The sequence below is a fragment of the Canis aureus genome, chromosome 14, assembly GCF_053574225.1.
Source record: "Canis aureus isolate CA01 chromosome 14, VMU_Caureus_v.1.0, whole genome shotgun sequence".
Taxonomy (NCBI): domain Eukaryota; kingdom Metazoa; phylum Chordata; class Mammalia; order Carnivora; family Canidae; genus Canis; species Canis aureus.
Window position 1 is genome coordinate 23,448,229 of NC_135624.1, and position 19,602 is coordinate 23,467,830.

The following is a 19,602-nucleotide window of genomic DNA, read 5'->3' on the forward strand; positions in this document are numbered from 1 at the left end:
GCTTCTCTCTCTGCCTATGTCTCTGCCTCTCTCTGTGTGTCTTTCATGAATAAATAAATAAAATCTAAAAAAAAAAAAAAAGTGTGTGTTGACTGTTTATGTTATTGGTAAGGCTTCCAGTCAATAGTAGGTATTAGTAGGTAAGTTTTTGAGGAGTCAAAAGTTATTCCCATATTTTCAGCTGTGCAAGGGGTAGGTGCCCCTAACTGCCACATTATTCAAAGTTCAAATGTAAATTTTTAACAATTAAAAAAATGTTTATTGTGCATTTGTGGGTGTCAGGCACTTTGCTGAGCATTTTTTAAGTTATTTATTTATTTATTTATTTATTTATTTTTATTTGAGAGAGAGAGAGCACAAGCGAGGAGAAGAAGCAGGCTCCTAACCGGGCAGAGAGTCTTGATGATGGGCTTGATTCCCAGGACCTGAGCCTAAGAGGCTTAACCAACTGACCCACCCAGGCACCCCTAATGCTAAACATGTTGTGTGCATTTTCTGACGTAGTTTGGGAATGTTGGTGAGGTCTGGAGCCAATGACCAAGAGAAAATTGAGTTGTCTTTGGTACAAAAAGGTGATTTTATTAAATAATGAGGACAGGGCCCAAGGACAGAAAGAGTTGCCCTGGGGTCTTGAGAAGTGGCCCATTATATACTTTCAAGTTAAGAGGGGTTTAGGGAAAGCCTAAGCCTCTCAGATATTTTGGAAACAAAGTTTCCAGGACCTTGAGGAGGCTAGCTGTTGTTAGGAAAAGATCATTTATTACTGTTCAGTAAAACCTTAGTCATGAGACCTTTCAGATATCAGTAGGCTGTATGCTTGAGGAATGATTGCCAACATGTATTTGGGGGATGGAGAGTGGGTAGAGATAAAGGTAGTTTCCAAAGGAAATTTTATATGTTAAAATAGACTTACAAGATCCTGGGGTTGGGCCCAGATTGCCTTTTACCCTTGGCAAAGTATTAACATCAAGGCTGCTGAGTTCAGAGAGGAATGTCTCTCTGCTTGTTTCAAGGACTTGTCAGTGGGCTGTGGATAATAAGGAAACTTAAGTTTTCTTTTGCCTTGGTTTCTCACATCAATTTTTTTTTTTTTTTTTTTAGATTTTATTTATTTATTCATGAGAGACACAGGCAGAGGGAGGAGGCTCCATGCTGGGAATCCGACTTGTGACTCGATCCTGGGTCTCCAGGATCATGCCCTGGGCTGAAGGCAGAGGTAAACGGCTGAGCCATCCAGGCTGCCCTCCCACATCATCTTGTACTTTAATCCACACATCAGTCTGATGGGAAACGTACCAAGATTTGTCCAGAGAATTGGAAGCTTAGAGAGGCTGATATTATATCCAAGGACCCACAGTGATGGAAGGGGCACAGACTCATGTGGTCCACCTGCCTTGAAAACCTGTGGCAGGGGATCCCTGGGTGGCTCAGCGGTTTAGCGCCTGCCTTTGGCCCAGGGCGCGATCCTGGAGACCCGGGATCGAATCCCACGTCGGGCTCCCGGTGCATGGAGCCTGCTTCTCCCTCCTCCTGTGTCTCTGCCTCTCTCTCTCTCTCTCTCTAATAAATATATAAATCTTTAAAAAAAAAAAAAAAAAAAAAAAAAAAAAAAAACCTGTGGCATTGAGCACCTGGTTGAGCAGAAGCTCAAGGCCTTGACTCAAGGCCTGATCCCGGGGTCCTGGGATCAAGTCCCTAATCGGGCTGCCCGCAAGGAGCCTGCTTCTCCCTCTGCCTATGCTTCTGACTCTCTATGTCTTTTATGAATAAATAAATAAAATCTTAAAAAGAAAAGCCTTTGGCATCTTCAAAGTGTGATGAATTCATTTATAATTATTTACATGATTTTAATATGGGTCATAATTTTCCCAAAGTAAAAGATATTTTATGAGAATTTTTAATATAATTTTAAAATACCACTTTGTAAGGGATGAATAAAGGTGTTATTGTTTTAAGAACAGTTAAGAAATTAGGAAGAGTTCAAAATGTTCTTCAAGGAAAAAATTAAAAATATGATACCAATGTACATTGAAACATTTTTAATGTAGAGACATTTTGTAGAAATAGGAGTCTTTTTCCTAGGCTCTTTTTGATGTTTTAAAAAAAAATTATAAAGTAATCTCTACACCCAACATGGAGCTTGAACTCGCAACCTCAAGATCAAGAGTTACACGCTCCACCAATTGCACCAGGCAGGCACCCCTTCCTAAGCTTCTCTTAATCATTAAGCATTTTCTTTTCAAGTACTGCTTTTACAAAAAATGATTATCTTATTAAAAGCTCTTTTATAAAACACTTAAAAAAAAACTTTAAAGCTTAAATAAGCTCAAACACATGTGAACAATACAGCTTTCTTGTCCTCTCCCTTGTTTTCAAAGCCAAACCTATGGATAAGGCTAGACTCTCCCAGAAGACACTTACTTAGTTAAACTCATCCAAAGAGTTAGGGAGTTCACACATATTCCAGTCAGCTTGCTGTTAGACCAACTCTTGTGCTCAATGCATCAGGCTGATTCCTCCCAAAAGAAAAGACTAGAAACTACACAACTCTGAGAATAAGGTGGGGTGGATTCTTGGTGCTGATTTGCATGTCTCTACAGTACTGCTTTCAAATCCTTTATAATCACCCTTAAGGCAGCCCACTCAACCTGTTTGTTGTTTTAATTTCCCATCTCAAGAAACTAAACTGACTATATAGTTCCAGTAAGAGGTAATGAGAGTAAATCATCAACAAGAATGTAAGAAGGGGCAGAGCAAATGATTTCACAAAGGGCTGTTAGTTCCAACTAAATCAATCCAATGTGATCCCATCAAATGGGACAGAGGCCTGCCAGGTTCCCTACTTAGGGAAATAAAAAATGAAGCCAACCCTGCAGGCAAGGAGTTCTTAATCTAATAGAGATAAGCCAGAGAAGCCAATCTGGCAAGTCCATGCAATGTTGTGAGGGAGGTGTGGGTGGGTTGCCATGGAGTAGCAGAGGATGGGAAGACCTGTGACCTGTTGTATTTGGAAGGAAAGGGAAAGAGGGATATGGAAGGCAGTTGCTGGGGGAATCCAAGAAGACATCATGTGGGTCTCTGCATGAAGGTTGTATCTTGAAAGGAGGATACAATTTTATGGGTTGGGAAGGAAGAAGTATTCAAAATGAAATGAAGTACATGAGCAAGGGTAATGTCATGGCCGCATGAAGGACACCTTGTGCAAAGAAGAATGTCATTTGGTGGGGGTGTCCTTTTATTTTATTTGTTTATTTTATTTATTTTATTTATGTTTTAATTTTATTTTAAAGATTTTATTTATTTATTCATGAGAGACACAGAGAGAGAGAGAGAGAGAGAGAGGCAGAAACACAGGCCGAGGGAGAAGCAGGCCCCATGCAGAGAGCCCGACATGGGACTCAATCCAGGAACTCCTATATCACACCCTAGGCCAAAGGCAGGTGCCAAACCACTGAGCCACCTAGGCATCCCAAGGGGGTGTCCTTTTATAAAAGAATGAAAAGGTCCCCAAGGCCCTAGCTCATCTAACTCAAGATCTACAGTTAAATAATATCAAAATATTTGTGCATTTTTTTGTCAGTTATTTCATCTCCATGTGCTATTTTAATAGTTATTTAATTATAACTGTCAATAAATAGGTAAAATATATTGAGCATTTAATTTTACATTTTATCCTCAACAGAATACAGAGGAAAATGCTACTGTTATCTCCACTTTCCAGATGAAAAAATAGAACAAAGGTTAAGTGACTTGCCTTAAGTCCAAGGATAGCGAAAAAAATTAAGATTGCAAATTTAGCTTCTAGAGCCTCATGCCAACTCCTGACACATATGGAGTGCCCACAATATGCCAGACTCTTGGCTCAGGTCTGGAGTTACATACATGACCAAGCAACACAGTCCATGCTCCCTGGGACCTCTTCTTGTTCCTGAAACGATTTCAGCAGCTTAGTTTAGATGGAGCAAACATTTAAACAAATAAATAAATAAACAAACAAACAAATAAATAAATAAATAATAAAAAGCCATTTATAAAAGTTTCCTTATTCTTTGCTACAATTACATATAATTAAGTGGTTAAAAAGAAGGAGAGGGATAGCTACTTGAGAGGAGAGTGAAAGAAAGAGGAAAAGAGGTCTGTGTTTCAAGGACAGTTTCACTTACCAGACTAGTAGGATTGTTGTGTTCATGATGGGACAGCCTGGGGGATAAAGAATAAACACCTGATAAATTGCAAACTACATATTTTAACATGCATTTGTCCATGTAATTCCTACAACAAACTTGTGAAATAGGTATAATGATCCCATTTTATAATTAAGGAAAATACAAGGATCCACTGGTAATTTGAGACCACATTGTATGGAATACCCTAAAAGTATGACATGACCATGCCTGCCTCTTCCCTACCTTAAATGGTAACCTCTCAGTTCAAACATTCTACTGTGGATTAGAAACCATGGCAACCCCAGAAATATTCGGAACACAGCAAATGTACGTGGGATGGAAGTATATCTGAGAACACGGTGTAATTCAGGACAAGAAGGTTTGAGGGGTACTTCCTTGGGGGAATCAGGAGCTTAAGTGGACTATGAGCTGCCAGGTGAAAAAGCTAAGGTTTTTTTTGTTTTGTTTTGTTTTGTTTTGTTTTGTTTTATATATAAAAGAAGCTTCTCTGTAAAAGTTGGCAATGAGTCATTTGACTTTGTAGAGATATGATTCAATGAGCTGCCCTCTCACCTTCAAGTCGGGAATTTGTCTTCTTATTACTTAATGACAACAATAATAACAATTGCTATGTATTGAACACAAACAATGCCAAACACCATACTGGATCCTTTCCATACACTATCTGAAATCTTTTTGTTAACCCTATGGGTGAGAATTCTCTCTGTTTTATAGATGAAAAAAACTGTGGCTCAGAGAGTTTAAGGAGCTTGTTCAATTTACTACAGATTAATAGAGCCAGGATTAAATTTATACTCTTTCCATTAGGCCATCTTGCATTCATTAGACATTATTATTTCCTTTTAGCATGAGAATCCAGTGGACCACACTAAGCTGATGTAATTCCAGTCAAAAGCAAATAAATTAGTTAATATGCAGTCTTATTTCTGCTAATGGTGACAAAAAAACAATTGAGTTTACAGAAACGTTGAGATAGGTGTTAGATTTGTGAGCACATCTTTATACTGGGTTTAGGTTTGAAGTCGCTGACTTCGCCTCTCTAGGTCTGGGCTTTTCCATCTGGAACATGAGAATGCTGGATTTGAAATCTAAGGTGTGCCCTCAGCTCTGTGATATTTTGACTCTTTGCTTCCTGTGTTCCATTGTGCACAGGACCAAACATCTCAACCCACTGGGTGTTCTGGATTTTTGAGATTTCTGTAGACTTAACTAACTAAAGGAGCAATTTCCTGTTTGGAAAGGTGGTTTTTCTCCTCTCTTCATTGAGATGCTATGCTTAAAGTGCTTCTTAGGCTCAAGAGTAGAATGAAAGTTCCTGGTTATCTTTATGTTCCCTAACTTCATGGGCTTATCAATTTGCCCTGTTTGACAGTACTACTGTCCTCCAACAGTAAGTTGGACCTCATGGCTTTATAGCTTCTTCACAAATCATCACATGTGAAAACCGGAAATGTAACAGAGAAAATTATCTCTTTTCCCTAAGAGATAAGAAAAAGTTCTAAGAAGTTCATCTGTTGAAGAGCACTTAAGAGCACATCTTAGGGATCCTTGGAAATCTGCATTCCAACATGACTCTCCGTATCTCCTGGGCAGAATCTGAAGGGGGTGCAGTCTGCTTTCTCTCCTCCACACCCAACTGATAATGCACAGATGTCGGAGTTGAGGCAACTGGCAGCATGCCTATATCAGGCTGTCTCAGAATTGGAAAGTGGGAAAAGCCAATTCAGGTCAAGAAATAATCTCGCTTCAAGCTGGACCAGGTCTCCAGCCAGATCCAGGCTCAGCCAGTGGCTAGATATGGCAGCCAAGTTTCTATCCGCTTTGCCATTATTAACATGTATAGAAACATGCATTTCTTAGTAACAGAATGAGAAACCAAACAGGAAGGTAACTAGCTGTTAGAGTTTAGGTTTCGTTTCTGGGTAAATCAGCTGTCATCTCACAGAGACATTCCTTCTGTGTGTAATCTCAAACCAGCTAAGACAAATGAGATGGAATAAGAGAAAGTGTGTTAGCAGCTGCTTTTAAATTTGCCCTGGTCATCGAGATCTGTCTTAGTTTGGGTTTTAGACTCTCTAAAGTAGCAGTTGTCATGTTCAACTTTAGATAACCCCATAAATCCGGAAATAGCTAATGTGATTCATGTGAGAATCAGTTACGGTAATGATCTGTGTCCAAATGTTGGTTTTATCGTCATACCTATTCCAAGAGCTGTGTTCAATGAAAGGATGGCAAGTCATGGTCTCTGCACCTCTGAGTCACTGCTCCTTTCCTACATCAAGCATATGATCTTACCTGATTTTGAAGTTGGCCTGTCTGTTAGGCTCCTGGCCAAGTTTGGACCTCCAAGGCAGGAGTGAGAGTAGGAGCAGGGGAAGGAGGGGAAGGTCTGCTTAATGAGATGAGTAAAAAGTAAGATGACCTTTTAAGGGTTACAGAGAATAAATGTTCCAAAAAATTGTTTATATAAGCTGCCTTTGTGATATAAAGCCTAAGGTATTTTTGTGGGTGTGTGTGAAGATTAAAGATAGTGAAAGTTCTAGTAAAACTGACACACCTTACCCTCTTACTCTTCAAAAACTTCCTTACCTTCATCTCAATTTTCCAAAAATACATTGAGGATCTGCTGTGTAAAAAAACTCCCCTTGGGGGTAACAAATATGCAGAAGACACAATGCCTATGCCTGCTGTCTCAGGGCTCAGTCCAGTGGGAAGACAGAAATGTGCAGATGCAATTCTAAATCAGGCCAAACTGGGATGGGTACAGAAACCATTTCCTCTTGGAATCTCTCTCTGACCTCCCCTCTGAACACCTGTAACACTGAATCTGTGGCAAAAAATGCCTAAAACCAATCAGTATCAGTCTCCCCTTCTTAATAACAGAACCCCTATTTTATTTGGGATAACAATGTACTGTACATATTAGAATAATCCATTTCATAACATCCTTTGGTAGTCAGATGTGGCAATGTAACTAATTTCTGCCCAATACAATGTGAGTGGAAGTACTGGATGGGACTTCTAAGCTGCTTAAGGGATGCAGACTGAGCTGATTGAAGTTCTCTATTCCTTCACACTCCTCCTTGATCCAGCCTAGCATGTAGATGTACTGGCTGTGTAGCCAAGAACTAGCTGGGACCAGAAGCCGACTCTGAGGATGAGAACCATGTAAGTTCTCTGAGAACTTTGTAGAGATGTTATATCATACCTGGACTATTTTCCTACCAGGATTGGTTGATTGAATCATTCATTCATTCATTCATTTTACATGAAACAAAAATAAGTTGATACTCTTTAAAATATCTATCTGCTTTTCTCTTCAAGGAAAGCAAACCTAATTATAGCTAATGAACCTTACATAAAACTTAACACACTGCATATGATTGCTTATTTAATTTTCTGATTCTCCACATATCCAGACTTTAGTCTGCTTAATGAAATAGACTTTGTTTACTTAGTCCTAGTTGTAAAGATTTACAGGTTAAATTGAAAGATAGAATAAATAGATTTATTAGATTGGGAAAATTTAAAAAGTTGAAAGATGTACAGATTTATTGGAAATTGGAAATGGATTTGAAAGCATAACAGAAATCAGGCATGACTTCCAAGTATTTCATCTGAGCAACTGACATGGTGATTCAGGACAGGTTTGGGGAGAAGATCCAGCATTTAGTTCTGAGCATACTAAATTTCAGCTGGACTCATAAAATTGGGAGTTGTCAGCAAATAATGGCAATTAAAGCCATAAAATTAAATGAGATCTTCCAGGAATTAATGCAGAGAGAACAGAAGTAGTCATAGAATCAAGCCTAATGCATTCAATGGTTAGCAATCTATAGAATAAGGAAGGTCAAAAAAAGAAAAAGAAAGGAAGAATAGTCACTAAGTTAAAAACAAAAACAAAAGTGGTTTCCCGGCTACATTAAGAAAATATTTCAAGGAGGGGAGAGGAATCATTGAGCCAAAGAATGCTGATAGATCAAAGAAGGTAATGCATGTCATTGACAGCGAGATTTAGTGCTGTGGAAGTCACTGGATATTTTGGTGACATGGTGGGGGCTGTATGGTCTGACCAGAATAATTTTGAGAGAAAACAAGAATGAAAGAATAGAGGCTACATTTTCAAGGAATTTAGAGCCTGAAGTCACAGGGAAATGGTACTGGAGGAGATTGCAGTGCCCTAAGACAATTTTTGTTTGTTTGTTTGTTGTGTGTGTGTGTGTGTGTGTGTGTGTGTGTGTGTGTAGGTGGAAGGAATCTTACATGTTTCTAGAGAGAAGCAATAACTGATAATTCATGAGAGAGGGAAGAATTCAGAACACTTGCTTCCCACCAGTCTTCTAGCTTTCATGGTTTTACCGCTTTTATTTGATTCTCTTATAAAGGAATTTATATGAGCATAGTCAGCTTCCTATGCCTTTTCTTCCATGCAATTACGCTGTAAACTCTTTGTAGGCAAGGCCTAGAATTGAACTTTTAGGCTTGGTGGTCAGTAGCTGATAGGTTGATTAGCATCATAAAGTGTTAATGATGATAGGATGCTTAATGAGTTACTAACTCTCAGGGCTTCTTAAAGCTGAAGCTTGGAGAAGTGCTGCCTTGTTCTTTGACACAAAGGGACGGCTGTCCAACCATGGGATTTTGGAAACCTGTAGCAAGTGATTAGGAGGATGGGACAGGAATTTGCCCAGTGTTTATCATACATTTTGCCTAAAATAGCAACTAGAATCACTGCTAAATCTTCCATGTGAAGTCCCAAATTATCCATGACCACTTGATAAGCAAACAGGCAGTAATATAACACTTCAAGGAGATCGGTGCTAAACCTACTTGCACATTAAGAAAGCAATGGTAGGGGGTGCCTGGGTGGGTCACTGAGTTCAGCAACTGTCTTTGGCTCAGGTCATGGTCTTGGGGTTCTGGGGTTTTAGTAAGCCCCTGGGCTGGACTTACTATAAATAAAATGAAATAAGACTTAAAGACATCTTTATTGTTATATAATCCACATATTATATAAATAATTCTTTTAAAGTGTAAAATTCATTGTTTTTTTTTTTTTTTTTAGTATAGTCACAGGGTTGTGTGGCATTCACCACAATCTAAATTTAGAAAAATTTTACCTCTAAAAGAAACTGTACCTGTTAGCAGTCTATCCTCCCTGCCCCAAAAATATTCCTTCCCCTCATCCCTAGGCAATTACTAATTTACTTTTTTTTTTTTTTAAGATTTTATTCATTCATTCATGAGAGATAGAGAGAGAGGCAGAGACACTGGCAGAGGGAGAAGTAGGCTCCACGCAGAAGCCCCACGTGGGACTGGATCTCAGGTCTCCAGGATCACACCCTGGGCCTAAGGAGGTGCTAAACTGCTGAGCCACCCGGGCTGCCATAATTTACTTTCTTAATATATAGTTTGCCCATCCTGAACATTTCAGACAAATAGATTCATAAAATATGTGGACTATTTCTTTCCAAGTAGTGTAATATATTCAAAGTTCACCCATATTACACAATTATATCAATTAAGTATCGTATAGACAGTTATCAGTTATGCATCATATTATAACATGTAATGGCATAAAAACAGACTCAGAGACAAATGGAGCAAAATCAATAGCCTAGGGGCACCTGGGTGACTCAGTGGTTGAGCGTCTGCCTTTGGTTCAGGTCTCATCCTTGGGATTGAGTGCAGCATTAGGCTGCTCATAGGAAGCCTGCTTCTCCCTCTGCCTGTGTCTCTGCCTCTCTCTTGGTGTCTCTCATAAATAAATAAATAAAATCTTAAAAAAAAAATGGAAAGCCCAGACATAAACTCACACATATATGGGCAACCAATTTTTGACAAGGGTTTGAAGAATGCATGATGGGGATGGGACAGTCTCTGATAAATAGTGTTGGGAAAACTGGAGATCCAAATGTAGAAGAATAAAATTGAACCCGTCTTACACTATTAACAAAAGTTAACTTGAAATGGTTTGAAGACTTAAGTGTAAGACCTGAAACTATAAAACTCCTAGACAAAACAGGGGATAAGGTCTTTGACATTAGCTGTGCAATGATTTCTTTAGATAAGACACCAAAGCACAAGCAACAGAAACTAAAATAAGCACTGGGACTACATTAATCTAAAGAGCTTCTGTACAGCAACAGAAATACTCAATAACGGGCACCTGGGTGGCTCAGTGGGTTAAACATCTGGCTTCTGCTCAGGTCATGATCTCAGGGTCTTGGGCTCATTGGGCTCCCTGCCCAGTGGGGAGCCTGTTTCTCCCTCTCCCTCTGTCCCTCTTCTCTGCTCATGCTCCAGCTCTCTCTCTCAAATAAATAAAATCTTTAAAAAAAAATCAATAAAATGAAAAGGCATTCTACAGAATGGGAAAAACATTCATAAACCATGTATCCGACAAGGGATTAATATAAAAAAAAGTACAGAGAACTCACACCACTTAATAGCAAAACAGTGAGTGATGCAATTAAAAAACAGGCAAAGGACCCGAATAGACATTTTTTCTAAAGAAGACATACAAGTGACCAATAGGTATATGAAAAGATGCTCAATATCACTCATCATCAGGGAAATGCATTTAAAGCAACAATGAGCTATCACCTCTTTATCTATTAGGATGGCTAGTATCAGAAGGACTAGCAATAACAGATGTTGGTGAGGATGTGGAGAATAGGGAACCCCTATACACTGCTTTTGGGAACATAAAATGTACAGCCATTATGGGAAGCTGTATGACAGTTCCTCAAAGGGTATAGGGGAGATGTTTAAGGGTACAAACTTGTAACTAGTAAGTAAATAGATTCTGAAGATGTGATGCACGTGTTAACCTAAATAAAAAGTTTGAATTAGCAGAAATTGAGTTTATTTTGGAATAGCAGAGGATTTGCAATAGCAGGAGATGTGTGCAGCAGGAAGCTACAGGAGAGTCTGTTGAGAGTTGGGTGGGTTATCTCTACAGGCAAAGAGTGTAAAGAGGGGAAATCCAGCCAGAGTCCAAGCAGGAAGTATATTGGCTTGAGGATGGGGGAAGATTCTTATCAGATATGTATTGGGCAGGAGATAAGTCTTGGTTTTCTGTAAATCAGACATATGTGGAAAATCAGTCTTTCAGTTTTAAAGCTTTGTTCTTCTGAGGGTGCATGCGTGAGATTTACCACTTCATATCCTCCAGTTTTATTTTAGGTTGAAACTCTTTCACACACAGCATAGAGAATATAGTCATTGATTTTATATTATAAACTTCAAAATAGCTAAGAGATTAGATCTTAATTGTTCTCACCGCAAAAATAAATGATAATTAGATGATGTGATTAAAGTGTTATCTGACACTATGGTGGTCATCATATTGCAATATATAAATATATCAAACCAACATATTGTACATCTTGAACTTATACAATTTTATTCATCAAGTATATCCTAATTTTTAAAAATTAAAAAAAATTTTGGTTGGGCAAAGAATACCTTCTTAGAAAAGGAAGCAATATCTCTCTTCAGGAAATAACTGGAAACAACTCCCTCCGCCCCCATCCCCGCCCTGGTTTTTTTCTCCTTGTATTATTTTTCATAATACAACAATAAACAGAAGATTTGGACTACCAAAAAAATAATTTTCAGGATTCTAGCAAAATAGGATCATCTGTCTCCTTCCAGCCAGTTTCTACATGTGTGCACATTTTTGCATCAATGAAACCACAGGGTACACACAATTTGAAAGTCTGCCGTTTTCAATTAATAGTGTATCATAAGAATTTTTCATGTAGTTACTCAAATATCATTTACAGCTGCATAATATCCCATTGAGGATGTAACCTAATTTGATTAACCATCCCCCTATCCTCAGACATTTACTCTATCCTTACTTTGAGGGTTTATAAAAAGCAATATGGTGAACATTTGTGTGCATGTAAGCTCTTGCTTTCATTTGGATTATTACTTTAGGCTAGATTGATTTTTCAAATTAGTAAGATTAACTAGGATCAAAGGACATGATCCTTTTTTTCTCAAATGACCAATTTTTAAAGAATAGAATATATTTTTTCCCCTAAATTTAAGGATCACAGAGAAATAGAGCTAAAGGGAAATTTTAGGAATGCCTCATTTAGTAGATGGCAAATTGACCTTTTTTTAAGATTTTATTTATTTATTCATAAAAGAAACACACACACACACACACACAGAGAATGAATGGCAGAGGCACAGGCAGAGGGAGAAGCAGGCTTCTGACAAGGAGACTGATATGGGACTCGATCCCAGATTCCGGAATCACACCCTGAGCCAAAGGCAGACGCTCAACTGCTGAGCCACCCAGGCATCCCCAAATTGACTGGTTTAGTGTTAAACATTAGATAATGCAGTAGATTAAGATGGAAATTGGATTATATATAAATTAAGTGGCAAAACCAGCACCAGAACACATCTGAGCATCTTAAACAGCCTTAAAAAAAAAAAAAAATCCGTTCCAATCCTTTTAAAATATAATGCCTGAATTAAACTGGTATTCAAAACATCCTGACTTTTTTTCTGTCACTTTTACACTAAGCATACTTTGGGCAAAATGCAAGGTGTATTTTATTTTAACATTTTAGCAAATTGGGGCTAGATGACAAAAGAAATGCTCAAATGAAAGAAAAGATATAAATTGTAAAACTGATCATTTTCTGAGTGGAAAAGGAAAGGGAGATATAGATATTTATATCTATATATCTATACCTATACCTAAACCTATATCTATATCTATCATATTTGGTATTATGTCATTCTGTATAAGCTCTTCTTTGTTAGAATTTAATAAATCACTTCTTATGTACTTTTTCTCTCTCTAGTGCTAGAAAGTGGCATGAGTTTCTCCTTCACATGTGATATCAGAGTTCCATAGTGCTATATATATATATGTACGCATATATGTTTAATACGTTTCATGCCCAACGTAAGCCTTGAACTCATGACCCCGAGATCAAAAGTCATATGTTCTACCAACTGAGCCAGCTACACACCCCATATATTGCTTTATATATCCAAAAAAGAAAAAAGGAGGTCAAGCTTAGCAACAATGAAATCAGTCAGAGTCATGCAATATGTCACATTTTATCAATTATAATACATGCATGTATTATAACCATTTTAAATTATTAAAATATTAATGGCTATTAAAAATAACCATTTTTAAATTAATAACAACAGAGCTAAAAATAGAGTTGGACATTAATATATCAACTGATCAAGTTGTGCTTTTTGACCAGAATATCTCTGGATAGATATCTGTGTCATAAGAATAGATTAAATCAGAAAAGTGGGCCAGAGATTGACCTGACAGTTTGGATACCTGTGATTAGGAAAATCTACCTGCAAAACAACAGATCTTATGGCACATGGGGAAAAAATGAGAGAGATACCATTTTTCAGGAGATATTATCATAAAAATGTATTCATATATATGTATATATATTTTACTCATGAGAATATGTACGAATTTACTAAATGTACTAATTTCTATCCTTCAAGTGCAATGCATGCAATGCCCTGTGTTAACTCTGTGGAACATGTTACAAGATATGTAGAATTGATGCCTGAAGACATGTCTTGACGTCGTCCAGCTTTAAAGCTGTGGAGTAAGAAAGTGAACCTAACCACTATAATATGGGGGGAAAAATCAGCAAAATCTACTTGGATCTCTTTGTCCTGGAAAACTATTCCTTATTAATTTTCCAAAACTTGTCATTTCTTCAGTACATAAATTCTAATTCAGGTGATTAGGTTCCTGCTTTGCTTCATTTTGTTTTCTTTTCTCATTTCATGTCCAAGAACATATTCTGGAAACTGACTTCATTATTCTTCAGACATCATTAGGAAGATATTCACATACTACAAGGGTTCTGGCTGCTGTTTTTCCCTGTTGAACATGTCTTACTAGTTTTTACACCCTACTGAAGTACCTATGTCTTGGGAAGGGATAGTAGATAGAAGAGAGCAAGTATTGATGGTTCAATTTCAAGGCACCAGTCACAAGTATGTATTTGATTTGGAGCAGAGACTCCCTGAACCTCCCTTCCTGCAGCATCACCAATGCGTTTTGTGAACAGTGGCTTCTTACCCTAGACTTGGGAAAAGCATGAGAAAGTGGCACAGTTATGGGTTAGTTATGGGCTGTTACTGAGAATAAATTGTGAGAGCAAGCAAAGAGAGCTTTATGTTTTTATCAGTAGGGCTTTGTAGTAGGCAACCCTGTTTGAGTGAAAAGAGACAAAATTCAATTCAAAATTGTTTAAGGAAATGGGAAATTTCTGGTATATGTACTGGCAAACTTCAGCTAGGGGTTTCTTCATTGATGGTTAGATTAAAAGGCTTAAGCAATGTGTTAGAAGATGTACTGAGGCATATTAAAATTCTTAAGAATTTATTTGAACAAAAATTGATTCCAGGGCAGCCCCGGTGGCGCAGTGGTTTGGCGCCACCTGCAGCCTGGGGTGTGATCCTGGAGACCCCGGATCGAGTCCCACATAGGGCTCCCTGCATGGAGCCTGCTTCTCCCTCTGCCTGTGTCTCTGCCTCTCTCTCTCTCTGTGTGTCTATGAATGAATAAATAAAATCTTAAAAAAAAAAATTGATTCCAATCAGGCAGCACCAAACTGGGAGTGGTTAGGACCACACCTTGAATCCAGAGGAAAGACAGAGAAAGTATGGAAGCAAAGAAAGAAAAGTCTTCAATTGTCTGTAGTTTAAAGATGAGGGTTTGAATGAAGGCAGCCTAGCCTCAGAGCAAATATTGGAGCAAACATTGATTTTCAGTATGTCCCAAAAAGGCCACAAGGGAAGAGTAGGCTGAAAAAAAAAAAAAAAAAAAAGATAAGAAGGCAGTGGGCTAGAGAGTTGTTTATAAATGGAAAGAAGAACAAGAATGTGCCTTCAACTAATAGGGTGGTCTGTGGAGAAAGAAAAGAAAGATAAAGATCCTTCTGGACATGAGACCAAAAACCATCTGGAGAACCAGAAGGAAATTGGCAGTGTTCCCATATTGGGAAAATATTGAGTAAGCCATCAATAAACATGAGAATTCAGACTGGAAAGTCAGGAAGACGAGCCTGAGAGAAGAAAGGCAACAAGTCATTGCTGTGGTTCTATACAGCCTGCATGATACACACAACATCTCACCTCAATGAACAGGGGATTTGTAGTGTTTAATGCCTGAAACGTACAGGTTCAGTCTAAGTGGACTATCTCATTCCAGCACTGGTGTTTCCAAAATTAAACTTCAGGATGAAAAATCAGGTATTTACTTCTTTGCTATACTTCTCTGTTACCTAACAACATTGCTAGGACCAGAGCTCACACCAAGGTTTGAAGCCTATTGCATCAATGACTTCATTTCAAATGTGTCCTAAATATCTGTTGGATAAAGAAGAACCATGGGAATTTCAAAGAACAAAACTGCAGCCAATAATCAGAAGATATAAAGCTACAAAACGCATGTAATATCCTTCCAGACATCAAGGAGGGCTCTTTTCTTCTAAAAGCCATACTGTATACAGGATAAAAAAAAAAACTTCACCTCTTAAAAAAAGAAAATTTAGTGGTGCCTCGCTGGCTCAGTCGTGTGAGTGTCCAGCTCTTGATTTTGGCTCAGGTTGTGGGATTGAGTCCCCTATTGGGCTGTACATTCGGCGCAGTCTACTTGTCTCTTTACCTCTGCTCCTCCTTGCTTTCTCTCTGTCTCTCTCTCAAATAAATAAATAAATAAATAAATAAATAAATAAACAAATAAATAAAATCTTTAAAAAAAGGGAAATTTAGACCATTAAAAAATTATATAGAATATCAGCAGAGAAGGGAGTCATTGCTTCTCAGTTTCTGGAATGATCAAAAACAATTTATGAACAAAAAATCATATATGTTAATTCTTGTCTTGACATTTTAATAATTGAGTGCACGCGTACACACGCACATAATGGTTAAATTTAATTTACAATGAACTATTTTGCAGGATCAAAGTCCTTCCAAAACTTTGCTTAGTTAGGAGATACATTCATGACTTTTCAGAGAGTTGTCAAATAATATTTTCAATATCATCAATGTTACCTGAGATGCTATGGAACATAACCCAAGCTATACAATTAACTTCACATTAAGATTTGAAGTGACACAAGCATTGCCTGTGACTATCATCTCTCAATTTGTAAATCATCAGAGCATGGTGACAGTTTGGCTTGACCACAACTAGGTCTGAGTAAAGTACTTTTCCTTTTGTGCAATAAGGAAACTTCTAGTATGAGAACTCCTTTTTCTCCTTTCAGTTTATTTTAGAAATCATTTATTAATTTTCCCTCTGCTCAAAGTAATTCCATAGTTTGCCTGTTCTTTTTTTTCTTTTTGAGGACTAAGGGGTAACTTTTCAGGCAGTTTCCTTAGTCATTCTAGGCAGCTCGCCAATGGAATATAGACTAAACAACACAGAGGATATTAATTTTACCTCACTATACAGGCACACAGCTAGTGATGCATAAAGTCTTCATTCCAGAACTGACAATAAAAGGGTTGTGTAATTGTCTAGAGTCCAACGTCACTAACAGTTTTTTGAGGGAGTTGGAAGGAGATAAGAGAATAGGCCTTGGGGAATAATTTTAAAATGGCTAAATAGTGATGGCAGAGCCAAACTCATACCTACATCAGTGGGGTGCAGAGAATTAATCTTGGAGTATCTTTAATGCTGAATTTGAGAAGAGAAACTTCAAAATGAACCTTAAAAAACCCTGTATTTCACAGATGTATTTGGTGTTTCCTGGCGGTAGAAGAGCCTGGGTAAAAAGAAGATTTTGAAAAAGCAATTTTTTTTTGAAATACAACATGCATACAAAACAATTCATAAATCATAAGTTTAGAGCTTAGTAAATGTTTAAATGTGACTTCACTTTGAAAGCAACTCTCAGGTGAAGAAACAAAACATCAACTACTTCCCAGAAGACATGCCTGTACCACCATGTAGTCAACATCTTCCCTCAGGTAAACTATATGCTGACCTATATCATTACATTAGTTTTGTTTATGACTATTACATAAATGGACCATAAATAAAGTGTACACTCTTTCACGATGGACTCTTTCTTAAATCAACATTTTATTTAAGTGTGGTTGTAGTACCTTCATTCTCATTGTATTACCTAGTATTCTCAAAGTGTGAATATACCTCTTATCAATCTGTGAATATACCTTCTACTATTAAGAACTATTCTGGGGATCCCTGGGTGGCTCAGCGGTTTAGCACCTGCCTTCAGCCCAGGGTGTGATCCTGGAGTCCCGGGATTGAGAACCACATCGGGCTCCTTGCATGGAGCCTGCTTCTCCCTCGGCTTCTCTCTCTCTCTCTGTCTCCCTGTGTTTCTCGTGAATAAATAAATAAAATCTTAAAAAAAAAAAAAAGAACTATTTTGGGTGAAATAGATGATGGGGATTGTCATGAGGAGCACTGGGTGATATATGGAATTGTTGAATTACTATATTGTATGCCTGAAACTAGTATTGCACTGTATGTTAACTAACTGGAATTAAAATACAAACTTGAAAAAAAGAACTATTTTATTTTATTATTTGAATACAACATATAATACATGTTGTATGCCACTGAGTTTGGACTTTTATATCAATATTCATGAGAGAGATTGGTCTGTAATTTTTGTTTCTTGTAATGGTCTTGCTATGTTTTGATATAAAGATTATTCACACTTTAAAACTGTTAGGAAGTGTTCCTTCTATGTCCATTATTTGAGAGATTTTATGTAAAATTAGCTTTATTTCTCCCTTAAATTTTTGGAAGAATCAATTAGCAAAGCATAGAATATCTTTTCCTTACAAACTCTGAGAGGGCATAGGAATTTCTGTTATGCCTTTGAGAGGTTTTGGCTTAACCTTTCTGTTCACCCAGCCCTATAGCTTCAACTTAACAATATCTCCAGGAATAGGCAGGCTCTGTATTTAGTGTCCTTTTGTCTTCTGATTTTGGCACTTCCATTATATGCAACTCCCCAAAGCTGTCCCAGTTTCTCTGTCCCCCAATAAGACCTTTCCCAGGACAACCTCAAGTTTCTAGCCTTACTGCAACCTAAGATCAGCAAAGGCTTCCAGGGAGAGGAGTAGATCTTCAGTTCACCTCTTAAAGATTTCTTTCCTTCTAGATGCTTCAGTAGATCTCTGATTATCTTCAAATATGTGAATTTATCAGGTGGTTTGGTGTTTTGGAGCATTAGTTGGCCTTGCAAGAACTACTCTATCCTTCCAGAAGTTGAAGCTAAAAGGAAGATTAAAAATATATATATATGTATATATATATATATTCTTTCATCTTTGCTTTGTACTGACTGGTTATAAGAAGTTTCAGTACCACCTAGAGTAGCTTACAGTATGAAGTAGACAAATACCCATCTGAAGAATTCATAATTACAAATAGTAATGCATGCTAATTCAGTCACGTTTCAAAATAACTCCACTTAAATTGTTGTCAAGAACTTTCAAGTGTTTCTTTGTGTAATTATTCTAAAATATAGTGATTTGGGGAATTTTTAAAATTGTATTTATTTATTTATTTATTTAAGATTTATTAGTTTCAGAGAGAGAGAGAGAGCATGGTTGGGGGGAAAGGGAGAAAGAGAGAGACAGAGGTCTCAAACAGACTTCCTGCTAAGTGTGGAGCCCAATGTGGGGCTTGATCTCAAGACCCTGAGATCATGACCTGAGCCGAAATTGAGAATTGGACACTCATTAGACTGAGCCACCCAGGTGCCCTCAAATTTCCCTTTTTTAGTTAAAAATTATTTTAAAAAATAACATCTGCACAAGCTGAATAAACTGAAAAATCAACAACCTTTTAAAGAAATGAAGTCACAGGACAAACCATTGCCTTCAAATTGGAGACACCAACAAGCAAATACAGAAAAGCACAACAGACTTTAATATTAACAGAAATATTTTTCTTGTTTTTTTTTTAAAAATTAAAGTTCGATTTGCCAACATATACGATAATAACCGAAATCTCTGCAGGACCTACTACCAGGGTAGGGAAACCTGAATTGGAATTGATAAATTTGCTAGAGGCTCAGTGTAGACAACTCTGAGAGATAACTCCAGGGAGAATTGATCATCAGGGGAGCCCTAAACTTTTATGAGTTGTACCTTCAAAACTCTGCCAGGGTCTCACAGAAAATATCAAAGAAAAATCCTCCCATGCTTCTGGCAGGGGAGGGAAAAAGGAATCATTCTGAAATATGCCAGAGCAATTTGTTCTTTTTTTTTTTTTAAAGATTTTTTTTTTTAATTCATGAGAAACACAAAGAGAGAGGCAGAGATATAGGCAGAGGGAGAAGCAGGCTCCCTGTGGGGACCCTGATGCAGGACTCAATCCCAGGACCCCAGGATCATGACA

At 37.6% G+C, this 19,602-nt stretch overlaps 1 protein-coding gene across 1 annotated transcript in view; it reads right to left on the reverse strand.

Moving 5' to 3' along the window:
* Window positions 1-4,387, reverse strand: part of HAS2 (hyaluronan synthase 2) — a 55,652-nt gene extending 51,265 nt beyond the window's left edge. Inside the window, exons 1-2 of the mRNA XM_077847094.1 lie at window positions 4,164-4,387; window positions 3,755-3,928 (exon numbers count right to left, since the gene is read on the reverse strand). The gene's annotated coding sequence lies outside the window, so the exon portion shown is untranslated. The remainder of the gene's footprint in view (window positions 1-3,754; window positions 3,929-4,163) is intronic.
* Window positions 4,388-19,602: the final 15,215 nt, after the last annotated feature.